This window comes from Caretta caretta, chromosome 7 (assembly GCF_965140235.1).
Source record: "Caretta caretta isolate rCarCar2 chromosome 7, rCarCar1.hap1, whole genome shotgun sequence".
Classification (NCBI taxonomy): domain Eukaryota; kingdom Metazoa; phylum Chordata; order Testudines; family Cheloniidae; genus Caretta; species Caretta caretta.
Window position 1 is genome coordinate 49,989,497 of NC_134212.1, and position 15,728 is coordinate 50,005,224.

Here is a 15,728-nt window from a genome sequence, read left to right on the forward strand (position 1 = left end):
AAGCCAAACGATCTTCATTGTAGCCCAAACTGTCTCTGGTGTAGCCTGAACGTGCTCGGCACAGCTGGATGTCCTGCTGTTCTTCGGTGCTTTACAATGATTATCAGTTGTTCTTATTTTCAGGAATTTGCAATACTACAGCCCAGAACAAATGTCCCATGTGGGGTTAATAAAGTGGGTGCCATGGCCCAGCAGGGGCAGGGGCCTTCAGCAGCCCTGCAATGTGCCACTGACCCAAGCAGACTTTGGAATTGCACCCGGATGGTGCCAGTGGTGGGCCCAGGCCAAGCCAGCACCATGTGCTTGTCCACGGCCACACCTGGCTCCTGGGCCCTGCCTCAGCACAGATAAGAGGAATAAGCTATAGCGATACGAGGCACCTTGATCCTATCCTCTCGGTGTAGCTGCAGTGGTAAGATCTCACCCCCCTGAACTGCCAGTCACCCTGGGCCAAGAGGAGAGGATAGAGCAGCCCTGGCTGTCCTCTCGGCCTGCTAGGAGATGTGTCCCTGGGGAACAAGGAGTGTGACTAGCAGGTGGCCATCACTGATCTGTCCCAAGAGACCACAGGGTGGGGGAAATCAGGCCCCCAGCTCCAAGGGTGGAAAAGGAGGATTTGTCTAAGGCTTGGAGGTTCTTTCCTTCACTTGTTCACTATGGGCCCATGAGTGTGAAAGGCATTTTGGGAACACAGGGAGCTCTCCATAAGCACCGTACAGGGCTGGGGAGTGGGGAGACCATTGGGAGCAGCTGGTGCCTGCTGCCCAGTGGGGAATCTGGACTCCAGGATCTGCACAGTGCAACTATAAACCACATCCTCCCTGGCAGATTTCACAACCCTGCCAGTCATTGCCTCATCTGCCCTGAACCTTGGCCTACAAAGCTCAGCAGTAAAGGGCACCCATTCCATGCAAACCTGGGCCCCCCTTCACCGCAACCAGCATGGTGAGTCTCTAGGGGGCTGAGTTCTGGGGTGTCAGTGACCTGGTTTGAGAAGGGCAGCCTTCCTTCTGCCTTTTCAGGCTCTGTTGCTATCTTGGGTACCTGGCCCCCATGACCAGCATATCTGAGCCCCTCAATCCAGAAGAGACTTATCCTCATGCCCCACCCTCCCATGCACAAGAGCTGTACTCGGGTAGCAGCCTCAGCCATGGGAGGCCCGTGGTGAACTTCCTGGGCTGTCACAGGCCTCTGGTGTGACCCTGGGCAAGTCACTTAGCCTCTGTGCAGTGGGGATGCTAGTCCTGTCCTGCCTCATGGCGGTGCAAGGGAAATGCACAACAATTATGCCACGTGTTGAGAGCCACTGATGCTCTCTACGAGGTATAATTATTGTTTTACAGACGGGAACAGAGGCACAGCAACCAACCAAAGCTCACTCAGGGAGTGAACCAAAGCTGGGAACTGAATCCTGGTCATCTGGCTCTCAAGGTAAGGCCTAGCCATGGGGCCAGCCTTCCTCTCCATGCTCAACCTCTACAGTCCAATTCCTGAACCTCTGACACCTTCCCCTTCCTTCCGCTGTGCATGACGCACTACCAGGCCTGGGTCCAGCACAGCGACTCTCTTTCGGGGAGTAGTCCCACTGGAGAATAGGGCGAGGGCTGCTCCCATGCATGTGGGTCTGCAGGGCTGGGCCCTTTGCAGAGAAGGGTAGCAGCTCTCAAATGCCGACAGTGTTACTGCTCCAGTGCATCGATGCACTCAGCATCCTAAGAGTGGTGGTGTCTCCTCAGAAGCAGCCAGCAGGGGATGGATGAGGCCAGCAGGAGGGGACGGCTGGCAGCGAGAAGGGCAGTGTGAAGACCAGGCTGTGGATGGGGTTCATTGCCCTGGGTCAGAGAGGCTGGCGCTGCAGGAGGACCCCTGGGGAAGAAGACTCAGTGATGCGATCCGGAGCAGATGAAGGACTCGGGGAGGTGGATGGAGCCGGTGGAACAGGCATGCTGGGGGTTACAACATGGCAGTGCCAGGCAGAGCCTTCAGGAAGAGGATGAGGTGCGTGGGCTCACTGGGCGAAGGCTGGAGGCCGGTGGGTGGATCTGAGCAGGGAGCAGACAGGACCCCCATGGTGGGCCAAGGGAGGAGAGTTTGGCTGCAGTGGGCAGAATAGGCTGGACAGGGGAGGGGAGGAAAAGAAGGCTGCAGGCTTCAGGCGAGGCATGAGGCACCCAGGGTGGGAGAGAGCTGATCCCAAGGGGACGGGGAAGAACAATGGGGTTTGGCAGCAGCCAGGCCAAGTTTGGGGAACAGGGAGGGTGAAGGGCCCCAGTTTTGCTGCGTTTAACCTGGGGAAGCTGTGAGACCTCCCTGAGGAAATAAGAGGGGTGCGGGGAGGGGAGCTCTGGCAGAGGCAAATCTGAGTCAAGGGCACCGAGAGAGCAGCAGCAGCACCCTGGGGGCAGACACACTTGTCTGGGGTGGGGGCAGGTTTAGAACAGGGGAGCAAGCGCCAGCAGCTCCTGGGGAAGGAGGAGCCTGCTGGAAGAGGGTCTGAGAGATACAGGGAGGACGGGAAATAGGAGAGGGCAAATGCCTGGGGAGGGGCGGGGGGGGGCAGGAGAAGGGAATCTTGAGGGGGGAGGGATAATCCCGAGGCCCAGGACAGAAGAGGAATGAAGGGCAAGCATGTGGCGAGGAGACCCCTTGGCTCAGTGAGGGGGGCTAGTTACTCCGGGGAGGGCTTGTGGCACCTTAGAGACTAACAAATTTATTTGAGTAAAAAGAAAAGGAGTACTTGTGGCACCTTAGAGACTAACCAACCTACTTGAGCACAAGCTTTCGTGGGCCACAGCTCACCTCATCAGACGCATACTGTGGAAACAGTATGCATCCGATGAGGTGGGTTAGTCTCTAAGGTGCCACAAGTATTCCTTTTCTTTTTGCGAATACAGACTAACATGGCTGTTACTCTGAAATGTATTTGAGTATAAGCTTTCGTGAGCTACAGCTCACTTCATCGGATGCATTCAGTGGAAAAGACAGTGGGGAGATTTATATACATGAACAATGAAACAATGCGTGTCACCATACACACTGTAAGGAGAGTGATCACTTAAGGTGAGCTATTACCAGCAGGATAGCAGGGGGGGAGGGGGAGATGGCGGGGGGGGGGAACCTTTTGTAGTGATAATCAAGGTGGGCCATTTCCAGCAGTTGACAAGAATGTCTGAGGAACAGTGGGGGGTGGGGGTGGGGGAATAAACATGGGGAAATAGTTTTACTTTGTGTAATGACCCATCCACTCCCAGTCTCTATTCAAGCCTAAGTTAATTGTATCCAGTTTGCAGGGGCCGGGGAGGGCACGAGTACCTACTGGCACTGACAAGAGTTGGCACCTGTGCATATAGCAATACAAATGGCAAAAACCCCGTTGAAGCTTGGGGCACCTCTCTGCTGGGAGTAGTTGGTCCCAGTGTCAGGGATCCTGGGCAATGAACTACTTGAAAATCCCCTTGAGTGTCTGATTGACTCTTTCCCCTAGGCCATCTGTTGTGGGGGTGGTACACGGATGTGCATCAGGGTTTGATTTCTAATAGTTCCCATACCTCTCTCATCAGTCGGGATGTGAAATTTGTCCCCTGGTCTGTTAGGACTTCTTTGGGAAACCTGACCCTCGCAAGGATTTTCAGTAACTCATTGGCTATCATCTTAGCATTCGTAGACCGTAGTGGTATAGCTTCTGGGTAACCAGTGACATAATCCTTGATGACAAGTATATGCTGGTGTCCCGAGGTGTTCTTCTCTAGGGGGCCTATAAAGTCAATCCCTATCCTTTCAATGGGGGCATCCACCAAGGGGAGAGGCAATAGTGGGGCTTGCAGGCTTTCCTTAGGTGCTGTCAATTGACCTCTGGGACATGAGTTGCATAAATCCTTAACCTCCTTAAAGATTCCTGGCCAAAAGTATTGGGCCAGGAGCTTTGATTGTGTCTTGTTTTTCCCCAGTTGTCCCCCACACATGGTTGTGTGGGCCAAACACACTAACCCACAGCGGTATATGCGTCGTACTAGCAGTTGCTTCCTTATCTCTTGTACCTGCTTGTCTTGGTCAATGCGATATAACCAGTGTGACCTCAGGGCAAAATGTGGGTACTGCCGGGCCTTTAGGGGATCCACGTCTTCGTCATCTGTCGTGACTACTTGTTCGAAGGCTTGACTCAAGGTCTCATAATTTCTTTGTTGCACGTGGAAATCAGAAAACCTAGTTAGATTCTCCAGGTTAGATTCTTGCAGAGGGGGTGGTGTATTGGGGCCCATGGATGTTTCTTCTCCAGGCTCATCTGCCTCGCAGGCATCAGTTCCAGAATTTGTTGCCTCCATTACACCTATGGAAGAGACTGCCTCTCTCACTTCCCTTTGCTCTCTCCTCACTATCCATTTCTCTGTCTGAGATTTTCTTTCCTTGGGTCAGGAGGTCAGGATCCTTAAAAGGGAACAAGACCCCCCCAGCACCTCCTCTGGGGTGTCTTCTTTGGGTCCTGGTGCTAGGGGAAGCTTCTGTAAGAGCTCGGAGAACTACAGCCAGTCCCAGCCTAATATCTCTGAGTAGCGGAGGTCTGTAGACACATTCTCTCATCTGACCTTGGTGCCCATCAACAGTTAGTCTTATTGTTGTGATGAGGTACTGTAATATATCTCCATGGATACATCTGATTGGGATTTTCCCCTTCCTGAGTTTCCTTGCCACCTTGGCTATTCGTTCCCAGATACATGTCTGATCACACATTGAGTCTACGAGGGCCTGTGTCTTTTCACCCTCCACTTCAACTGGGATTGTGAGTTTCCTCGGGCTTTTTCTTCATGCCCTATTCTCTCTGGTCCAGATCACTCCAAAGTTATACTCCATGTAGTGGCAGTTGCAGAATCTGTGCCTCTGCTGTCTGCAGGAGTAATAGATCATTACATCTGTCCCTTGTCTTCTGGCAGCTGTGTTACCTTCTTTCTGAGTTGCAGCGAGCCAGTTCCTGTATAGATATGAGATGAGGAGTTGATAGGGGAGTTAAAGGCATGGGCCTATTGTTGTGGGGAAATCTGACCCATGGACCCTGAGGTATTTTACTTCCCCTTAAGCTGCCAGTCAGTTGGATAGCAGTCTACGTCTTCCTGGAGTTCACCCAAGAGGGACCACCACTTTTGGGTCCCTGGCTCATTTCCTTCTGTGGTATATCGGGAGCCATCGTTCCCTCCAAGAGGGAGGAGGCCTCAGCTAGGGTTAGCGGCAGGTGTCTGCAAACCCAGTCTCGACCAGTGAGCAGAAGAATCAGTATGAACTGTTCTAGGACTATGAGCTCGGCTACTTGGGGCCCCATTCGAGATTCTGGTTTTAACAATCACCATTAGGAGTCCTTCCGCCTCTGGGCAACTGCCCGGGGCCATGCCTTATGGGGGGAAGAGGTGGTAGCACTGATGGTGAGAATGCTGACAGTAGGCCTCTTCATCTAGGCCTAACCTATCCAATATGGCTGCCTTCACTTGCTCATAGTCTTGGGGTGCTGTGTCGTCCTGACCTCGATACGCTGCCTGGGCTTCCCCCATGAGGAGTGGGGTGAGCCGGATTGTCCACTGGGCTGGGGGCTAGTTCGGTGCCGTGGTTATCCTCTCAAAGGTAATCAGGAATGCTCTGGGATCATCATCCGCTGTCATCGTGGGGAGCTTCGGACCCGGAGTGATTCCTGGATTGGGGGGAATGTGTTTCCCACAGAAGCGGGATGCTGGGGAGTAGCAGCTGATACTAGCAGCCACTCATTTTAACAGCTGTTGCTGGTGAGCTGCCATCTGTTCAATCAGCTGTTATTGGGCTGTGGAGTCTGCCAGCTATAGCAGGAGCTGAGTCATCTCCATAGTTCTCAGGTGTAGGTAGAAGGGGGAAAAAAGGAGAGGAGGTTCTGTTTTGTTTATGGCTTCCCATCTCTGCAGGGAGGGGCCTCTGCACACAGACCCCACTTCTGGTACCACACTGTCTCCAAGTCGCAGCTGCCCTCGCCGGGACCCCCTTAGATTGCCCCTGGTCAGGGCAATTCTTTGACTCTTCACTTTCCTGAGTCCAGAAGTGTGCCTCACTCTCTGAGTTGTTCTCGGGGAAGCAGCCAGGAGCAGGGGTGCTGCCCTTCTGCTGTCCCAGGTCCTTCTGCCTCCCCTTCCATCTCTGCACTCTCCCCTTTGTAGCAGGTTTTGTTTCCTTCAATGGGCACAGCTGGGTGCCCGCCTCCATGACTTGCAGCTCAGGCAGCTGTGCGTGGGTGTGGCTGGGCTGCTTGCCCGCAGACAGGAGAGACTCCCCTCCCCCTCCTGCCTAAGCTCAGTATGTGGTCTATAGACCCCATTACATAGCCACTGAAAGTCATTCCGCAAACGGCAGGGGGCGAAAAACCTCTGCATGCCCCTAGCCACAGACATTCAGATCCAACCACCAGATTTGTGGCCCATCCAGCCCTCATGGTCCTTGCTGCTTCCCCAGCCTGGCTGGACTGGTGCTGCACACTGGGCCCAGTTCTGTGGGCCTCATTTGAAAACGGATGTTGAAAAATTGCAGCCAGTGCCCAAAGGAGCCATGACAATGACTTGAAGGCTGGAGAAAGTGCCTGAGAGAGACTTTGAGAGCTCGACTGGACCACAGCAGGTAAGTATCTCCCCAGGGAACATATCCCAGATACTGAACTCACCAAGAAAGGCAGAACCAGAACCACTGGCTGGAGTCACAGCCAGACACGTTCACATTACAAATATGGGAGGGACACAGTTTCGACAATGAGTGCTGCACAAACTCCGCTGGGCAGTGCTGGATTCTCCGTTCATTGGGGTCTGCAGATCCAGCTGGGCCAAACACAAGTCACTGGGCTCAATGCAGGGGTAGCTGCGGGACATTCTCTGGCCTGCCCTGTCCAGCAGCTCAGGTTAGATAGGCTCGTGGTCGCCTCTGGCCTTACGTTCTATGAACATGACTGCCTAGGACTTCACAGCCCTCGGTCACTGGTGTGGAAAGAGAATGAGTGATACTAGAGCTCAGGGGAAATGTGAAATGCACAGATGGAAGTCGGCACAGGGCTTAAAAAAGGTCTGTAAAAAGAGCTGGGGTGGGGAGAGGCTTCCTGCTGTTGCCGACACTGCTGCTCACAGGGGGCAGAGCAGGCCCAGTGCACCTGTGGCTAGCTAAGTACCACCTAGGAGAGGTCACAGGGGGCGTGTGAGCCCATAAGTCAGAGAGTAGGGAGGAAAACAGGAAGTGTCAGTGAGGGGGCCTTGAAGAGGATGCGCAGGACGCCTGGGGTTGGGGAAGGCAGGTGAACCTGGGTGCAGGAAGGGAGCCTGTCTCCAGGGAGAGCACTGGGAGTCACCACTTGGTAACGGGGGGCTGTATTGGGCTTTTATTGACTGATGAGCCTGCTGCGAGGGAGGGGATCCCTGGAAGCTCCAGCTGTGGACACTGTATTGCTGGGGTTGGGACCCTTTTTGAGTATGCATGCCTTAAGGCCTGGGTAGGTGCCCAACTCCCATTGGCTCTCTCTGGGACTTAGGGATCTAGCTCAACTTTATGCCTCTGCAAACCTCCCCCTGTATCCTGTGTGGGCTGCAGCCGCTGGAGAACAGCATGCTTCAGCAGCGCTAGCATTGCCTCCAGCTGGGGCAGTGCCTTGCACCGGTCATGCACCATCCTGTACTACCAAAGCCTGTGCAAGGGAGAAGCTCCATCTGCTCCATGCACTGAGGCCTCCCTGCTGCTCTGCATACACTGTCCCCGAGTAACAGCATTACAGGTCACCGCCACTGTGCAACACAGCGGATCCTCTTAATTAATAGGAAGTCACTGTGGCTGCTACGATTGCACCATAGGGTTAAATGACCTGGTGTTGTTGGAAGGGGGCAGAGTCTGGTACGTTACTGGAAAGAGCTGATGGCTTTGAGAACCAGTACTCCTTGTGAGGTCTGTATTCAATACATTTGAGCTGTTCACTTCCTCTTGGCAAACCGTCTGCAAACAGATCCAGCCCTGGGGATGTCTTCCTTCTCACCGTGCTCTTTTCAGACTTGATCAGGCTTGGTGACCAGTCACATACATCAAGGATTGGGGGAAAATGGGGGTGGGGGAATGGAAGGAAAAAATAGGTTTGGGGAGATTTCCTTCCCCTCTCCCTTGTTTGTTTAATTCCTTTGCTCTGAAATATTTCTGTGAACTCAACATTGGTGTGAAAGACAGCAATTTCAATTGATGGAGGAAAACTTTAAACTCTTCTAAAATGTTAAGAGACGTAATTGGAACACCCAGGGTTTTGTGCTACGTGTCTCTGTGAAAACTAGAACCCAGCCAACTTCGTCCGTTTGAATTTAGGCTTTCATCTCCATGCCTGTGTGTGTGTGCACTCTGATTTGGGATTGTCACAGACTCACAGGTTGTGCCCACTCTTGGCCCTGTATGGTCCCTGGGGGAACCCCCTTCAGTGAAACAGCCCTTCTCAGGGGTCCACTCTCTCTCAGGAGTTACGCCCCTCCACCTCCTGGAACTGCACCTCTCTGAGCCTTAGCACGTCTGTCTCTTGCCGTGGGCCCCCTCAGGGAGTCCACTCGCTCTGGACGCCCGGGGCCTCCACTCCCAGAGAGAATAATGCAACCCTGATCTCTAGACCGGAGTGACTCTCAGCCAGTTTAAAACAGGAGGGTTTATTGAGCGTCTGAACACAGCATAGGAAACTCTCTGGGCCCTCAGGCCTGGCCTCCCTCAGCACAGCACATTCAAGTCTCCCCTGCATCCAGGTGGGCTCTGCCTGCTCTCTCTCTCCAGTCCCAAGCCCCCCTGCTTCCCAGGTTGGCATTTGATATCACCTCCCTCAAGTCCTGCCTCTGTCCATTGTCTTCTACACAGGTAAACAGTGTCGCCTGGGCGTCCATCCCTCTTGGGGGGAGGGATAGCTCAGTGGTTTGAGCATTGGCCTGCTAAACCCAGGGTTGTGAGTTCAATCCTTGAGGGGGCCATTTAGGGATCTGGGGCAAAAATTGGGGATTGGTCCTGCTTTGAGCAGGGGGCTGGACTAGATGACCTCCTGAGGTCCCTTCCAACCCTATGATTCCTCTCCTTTCTTCCATCCTCTGGCCCTCTGGCTGGAACCAGCTGCTCAGGTCACCGGGGTCCTCTCTCCACAGCCCATTGTCCTCCCACTGGTCAGAACCAGCTGTGACTCCTGAGCTGGGTCTCCCAGTCACCAGGTCACCAGTCGCTGTGGTATCCATTCTCCTGGCCATTGGCTGGGGTCTCAAGTTCGTCGCTGGTCCTCTGTAATAACAAACTCCCTCTCCCATCCCCTCGTTAAACCAGTAACACCTAGGGAAAGTGAGTCCATCCCCCTGTTGCCGGCACCCAGTGCCGAGAGGCTGAACAACAGCTTGAGTTGGTTCATTACCCGATGTGCTACACCCAATAATCACAACGGGGTGGAGAAGCAGAAAAGTTTATTTGAAGCTTCAAATAGGTACAGGGAGATTTGAATCTCAAATCCTGTACCCAGAGCAGGAAGTTACACAAGCTTTTATACATCCTTTTCCCAGCATACTTATCCAATAGCAAGCTGCCCCAAGTATCCATATAGCCAGCCAATCCAGTTCCCAGCTAGTTTCCTGGTTCTCTGTATCATTTGTTAAACTATACATAAAGCTGCTTTATTCAGCATTGTTCTTCCATATCTGCCCTGTGTGGCCTTGCTTAGTTTCAGGCAGTCTGACTCTGCAGCATATTGTTGCAGATTCTCAGCATAACTGCTGTGTGTGCCTCCAGGCGGGGGGGCCAAAGACACTTGGGCCTAGTACACAGAGCTGCTGCGAGTGCCTCCAGGCGGGAGGGGGGGCCAAGGACACCTGGGCCTAGTGCGAGGGGGCTTCATCGACACTTGTGGTCTTCCATCCCCTCGAGTTACCTAGTGGCCATGCCCCAGTGTCCCCAACACCCCTCTGCATGCAAACCATTGGAAAAAACAAGGAAAGACCAAGAAAACCTCCCACTTTGTCACAGGGATTAAGAGGGTTCTGTTTCTACTGACATTAAACTGATTAAAAACTGGCTCCCATTATATTGAAAGAGGACATTTTAATCTGAAGGACAGGCGCTGAAATAACAAAAAGCGTGAATTCACACTGGTGGAGTTCTTTGGATTTATTCCAGTTTGCAAGTAACCGAGCCCAAAGTTACGGAACTGGCCTGGCACCATGAGCAGAGAGGAAGTGGGTAGTAGCTCTGATGATTAGAAAGGAGTTTGGCCACTGGGTGGAGTGTCCCCAGGCAGATCCTGCTAGAAGCCTGGTCTGGCCTCAGCACTCCTGAAAGAGAGAGATAACTGCATTTTACCCACATGTCTTATCTCTGTATGTAAAGCAGTGTCACCAACTCTTGTGATTTCATCACCAGGCTCATGATATTTGGTGTTTTGGAAGGCCCCAGCTGCTGGAGTCAGGTGATTGTGGGAGAATTGCAGTTTGCTTTTAAAACTATCCAGCAAATTGCTGGCCCTTGTGGGTGTGAAGAAACAGATGGAAAATGTAAGCCAAGGTTCAAAACCCAGAAGGCAATACACAGAGCCCCAGTGAATTGCTGGTTTATAAAATCTCATTATTTTTAAGACAGTCTCAGGGCTGGGAATGGCTGGATGTCTGATTTGTGAGTACTCAGGGTTGGCAGTGCTATTAAAGCGATGCTGCCAACTGGATTTTGTCTCCTAGACAACTCCTGGAAGAGCATGTGTGTGGGTCCCTGGGCTCCCTGTAGCTGTTTTGGCCAGTTCGGAAAGCAAAATCACACCCATCCTCCTCAGATGCGCCCCTCCCTCCATTCACTGTGCAGCTCTCTGTCTGCTGCTTTCGGTTCTGCTCTAGCTGGTAACACACTTTGGCTGGGCTGTGGGAGCAGGGATTGTGTCATCATCATCAGCACAATGTAACTTACAAAGTACCCTCAAATGCACAAAGGAAAGTCTCTATCTCTCTACCTCTCAGCTCTAGCAATCCCAGGGGGGATTTGTTACAATCATTAGTACAAGCATTTTCAGATGGAAATGCAATTCCAAAGACAAAGGTCCTTTAAATCAGGTAAAGTGTTTAACTCATGCATGCTAGATGTTGGCAAACTCACTGGCTTTGCTAACTATTCCTCACAGACAACAGCGAAGGGCGTATAATACCACACTGTTATGGCTGCCAGTTACTGCCTCCCCCTACCCTCATCCCCCACCCCACAGCATACCCACAATTGCTCAAGCTACAACACTTAGTATCAAGTTTTTAAGAGACCTCGGCACATTGTGGGGCTGATCTCTTTGGAAAAGTAACCCCATAAAGAATGCTGTTTGCCACAGATCTGTAGAGGGCTTGTGGAGAAACAAAACCAATCAGTGCTGCAAACTCCCAAGATTTTATCATGTCTCTTGCAATATTAACTTAATTTTTAAAGCTCCAGCTCCTGGACTTATGTTATTTCACGAGAATCTCAGCTCTGATTATTTTTAAGCTCTCACCATTTTTAAGCCAATCTCATGATTTTGTGGGGCCTGACTCATGCTTTTTGAAGGCTCAGAGTTGATGCTAATGTGGCCCCCTGCTGATCACCATCAGAAATGTTTAGCCAAGAAAGTTAAATCTTGTTCCTGTGATCCTCCTGCCTGCACATGGGGGGCTGCCTCCCTGATCAGGGTTTGCAGAGGGGGTGCCTGTGAGCATTAGGGATCTAGCTATTAGTTTACTGTCCTAAGAACACCTAAGTGGAGACCACATCTTCTTCTATGTTTGTACGTTGCCTAGAACAATGGAGCCCCAAATCTGAGTGGGGCCATTGGACGCTATCCCAATATAAATAATAGCAGTGCTTCTCGACAGGGGTTCCTTTGGGGGCACCCTGAGTGGAAAACTTTCCACTGCCAACAGCTGATCAGAAATTTATGAGCTCCAAAGTCACACACTCAGAGGCTGACGGCAGAGCCTAATGCAGCCCCAGTCCAATCTCACAGCACTGCCTGCTTGCAGAATGGCCAGGTGGAGCAGAGCCAGAGGACAAGAAAGAGGAAATCAGTTCTAACGGCTCCTACCCACCTCTAGACCACGGGAGAGAAGCAGACAAGCAGGACTGGATGTAGGGGATGTTGCTATAGTAGTCATGTTGTAAGGTGCCAATATACCACGGTGCTGGGTCCTGTAGAAAAACCGGGTCAACCTAGGCTGGTTGGGGCAGCTGGGAAGCACTGAGTATCCTAGTGTGGCCTCACCTCGAGACTAATGGGGGCACAGACAGACTTCTCCATTGTTCTCTGGTTTCAGAGTTTTCTCTGGTGGTTTTACCATGTGTTTCTAGCTGTTATGGCTTCAAAGCCACCTTTCAAAGCCTGGAGTGAGTGAAGCTGATACAGTGAGCTGTGCCAGAGTCTGCAGAGAGCCTGAGACAATAGCTATGGGGGGACGGTTCCATTTATTTCAATGAGTGCTAACTCAAGGATACTTTACATGTCAACCTTGCTAACTACATCCCTCCTCACCAAAGCAGGGATGTCATAAATATAAAGGGAAGGGTAAACACCTTTAAAATCCCTCCTGGCCAGAGGCAAAACCCTTTCACCGGTAAAGGGTTAAGAAGCTAGGATAACCTCGCTAGTACCTGACCAAAATGACCAGTGAGGAGACAAGATACTTTCAAAAGCTGGGGTGAGGGAAAAACAAAGCCTCCCTCTCTCTGTCTGTGTGATGCTTTTGCCGGGGACAGAACAGGAATGGAGTCTTAAAACTTAATAAGTAATCTAGCTCGATATGCGTTAGATTCTGTTTTGTTTAAATGGCTGAGAAAATAAGCTGTGCTGAATGGAATGTATATTCCTGTTTTTGTGTCTTTTTGTAACTTAAGGTTTTGCCTAGAGGGATTCTCTATGTTTTGAATCTGATTACCCTGTAAAGTATTTTCCATCCTGATTTTACAGAGATGATTCTTTTACTTTTTCTTCTATTAAAATTCCTCTTTTAAGAACCTGATTGCTTTTTCATTGTTCTTAAGATCTAAGGGTTTGGGTCTGTATTCACCTATGCAAATTGGTGAGGATTTTTATCAAGCCTTCCCCAGGAAAGGGGGTGTAGCGTTTGGGGAGGATTTTGGGGGGAAAGACATTTCCAAGGGGGCTCTTTCCCAATTATATATTTGTTAGACGCTTGGTGGTGACAGCAAAATAAAGTCCAAGGACAAAAGGTAAAATAGTTTGTACCTTGGAGAAGTTTTAACCTAAGCTGGTAAAAATAAGCTTAGGGGGTTTTCATGCAGGTCCCCACATCTGTACCCTAGAGTTCGGAGGAGAAGAAGGATCATATGTGCAGCACAATGGGCCCTGCTGCTCCATGACTGGGGCCGTTGTGCTAAATTAGATGGAATAAATAGGCCAAGAGAGCACGACCCCATCACTGTCCAATGCTGAACAGCTCACCAAGGCTCAGTTAAACTCCCCATCTGACAGTTGATTGGATGGTGTCATAGGTTGCAGTAAGTGTCCTTTTTGGGGGAAAGAGAAGCAGGGAGTTGAGATGGGCTGGAGCTGTTGTGAGCCCAATCCCATTTCCTGCCAGACAAAACAAGCCAAATGCACACAAACAGGGGAGAGGAAAAAAGAAAATGCAGCTTCTGTCTCTGGCACTGCTGGAGAGACACAGGCCTGGCACATGCTCCGAGCAGCCCCTGCGAGACCTGGCAAACCTGTACCCGCGCTGGGTGGTTTAGTACATTGCTTTTAGCTGCTTCCTGGGTCCCAGGAGTGTTACAAAACACAGTCTTGGCCAGTTCAGCCAGGTCTTAGTAGACAGAAGGGAAAAGGAGAGCAATAGGAAGGAGAAGCAAGAAGGTCGGGAAGGAAAAGGAACATAAGAATGGCCCTACTGGGTCAGACCAAAGGTCCATCTAGCCCAGTATCCTGTCTTCCGACAGTGGCCAGTGCCAGGTGCCCCAGAGGGAATGAACAGAACAGGTAATCATCAAGTGATCCACCCCCGGTTGCTTATTCCCAACTTCTGGCAAACAGAGGCTGGGGACACCATTTCTGCTCATCCTGGCTAATACCCATTGATGGACCTATCCTCCAGGAATTTATCTAGTTCTTTTTTGAATCTTGTTATAGTCTTGGCCTTCACAACATCCTCTGTCAAGGAGTTCCACAGGTTGACTGTGCATTGTGTGAAGAAATACTTCCTTTTATTTGTTTTAAACCTGCTGCCTATTACTTTCATTTGGTGATCCCTAGTTCTTGTGTTATGAGAAGTAGTAAACAAAAAACTTCCTTATCTACTTTTCCTATACCAGTCATGATTTTATAAACCTCAATCATATCTCCCCTTAATCTCTTTTCCAAGCTGAAAATTCCCAGTCTTATTAATCTCTCCTCATATAGAAAGCCATTCCATACCCCTAACCATTTTTGTTGCCCTTTTCTGAACCTTTTCCAATTCCAATATATCTTTTTTGAGATGGGGTGACCACATCTGCACACAGTATTCAAGATGTGGGTGTACCATGGATTTATATAGAGGCAACATGATATTTTCTGTCCTATTATCTATCCCTTTCTTAATTATTCCCAGCATTCTGTTTGCTTTTTTGACTGCTGCTGCACATTGAGTGGATGTTTTCAGAGAACTATCCCCAATGACTCCAAGATCTCTTTCTTGAGTGGTAACAGCTAATTTAGATCCCATTATTTTATATGTATAATTGGGATTATGCTTTCCAATGTTCATTACTTTGCATTTATCAACATTAAATTTCATCTGCCATTTTGTTGCCCAGTCACTCAGTTTTGAGAGATCCTTTTGTAGCTCTTCGCAGTCTGCCTGGGTCTTAACTATCTTTAGTAATTTTGTATCATCTGCAAATTTTTCCACCTCACTGTTTACCCCTTTTTCCAGATCATTTATGAATATGTTGAATAGGACTTGTCAGGGTTCCCTCCCCACTCTGAACTCTAGGGTACAGATGTGGGGACCCGCATGAAAGCCCCCTAAGCTTATTTCTACCAGCTTAGGTTAAAAACTTCCCCAAGGCACAAATCCTTTGTCCTTGGATAGTACGCTGCCACCACCTAGTGATTTAGACAAAGAATCAGGGAAAGGACCACTTGGAATTCCTATTCCCCCCCAAATATCCCCCCAAGCCCTACACTCCCTTCCTGGGAAGGCTTGAGAATAATATACCAATCAAATAGGTAAACCAGAACTTTTCTTTTAAAGAAAAAAAAAAAGTAAAAGAAGCAACTCTGAAAAATCAGGATGAAAGGTAACTTTATAGGGTAATCAGATTCAAAACAGAGGATTCCCCTCCAGGCAAAACTTTAAAGTTACAAAAAACAGGGATAAACCTCCCACTTAGCACAGGGAAAATTCACAAGTTGAAAACAAAAGTTAATCTAATGTGCCCTGCCTTATTTACTTACTCTTTTTGCAATATTGAGACTCACTATAGGTTGGTTTATAGGAGAAGGAGTTTTCTGACCTGGGCTTCTCTGCTTCCCAAGAGAACACACAAACAAAGAGCACAAACAAAGCCTTCCCCCCAGATTTGAAAGTATCTTCTTTCTCCATTGGTCCTTTTGGTCAGGCGCCAACCAGGTTATTTGAGCTTCTTAACCCCTTATAGGTAAGGAGGAATTCTAGGCTACTCTTAGCTGTATGGTTATGACACGCCCCCACAAATCACAGACTGTGCTGGACAGCCTGTACCACACTGGCTGTGAT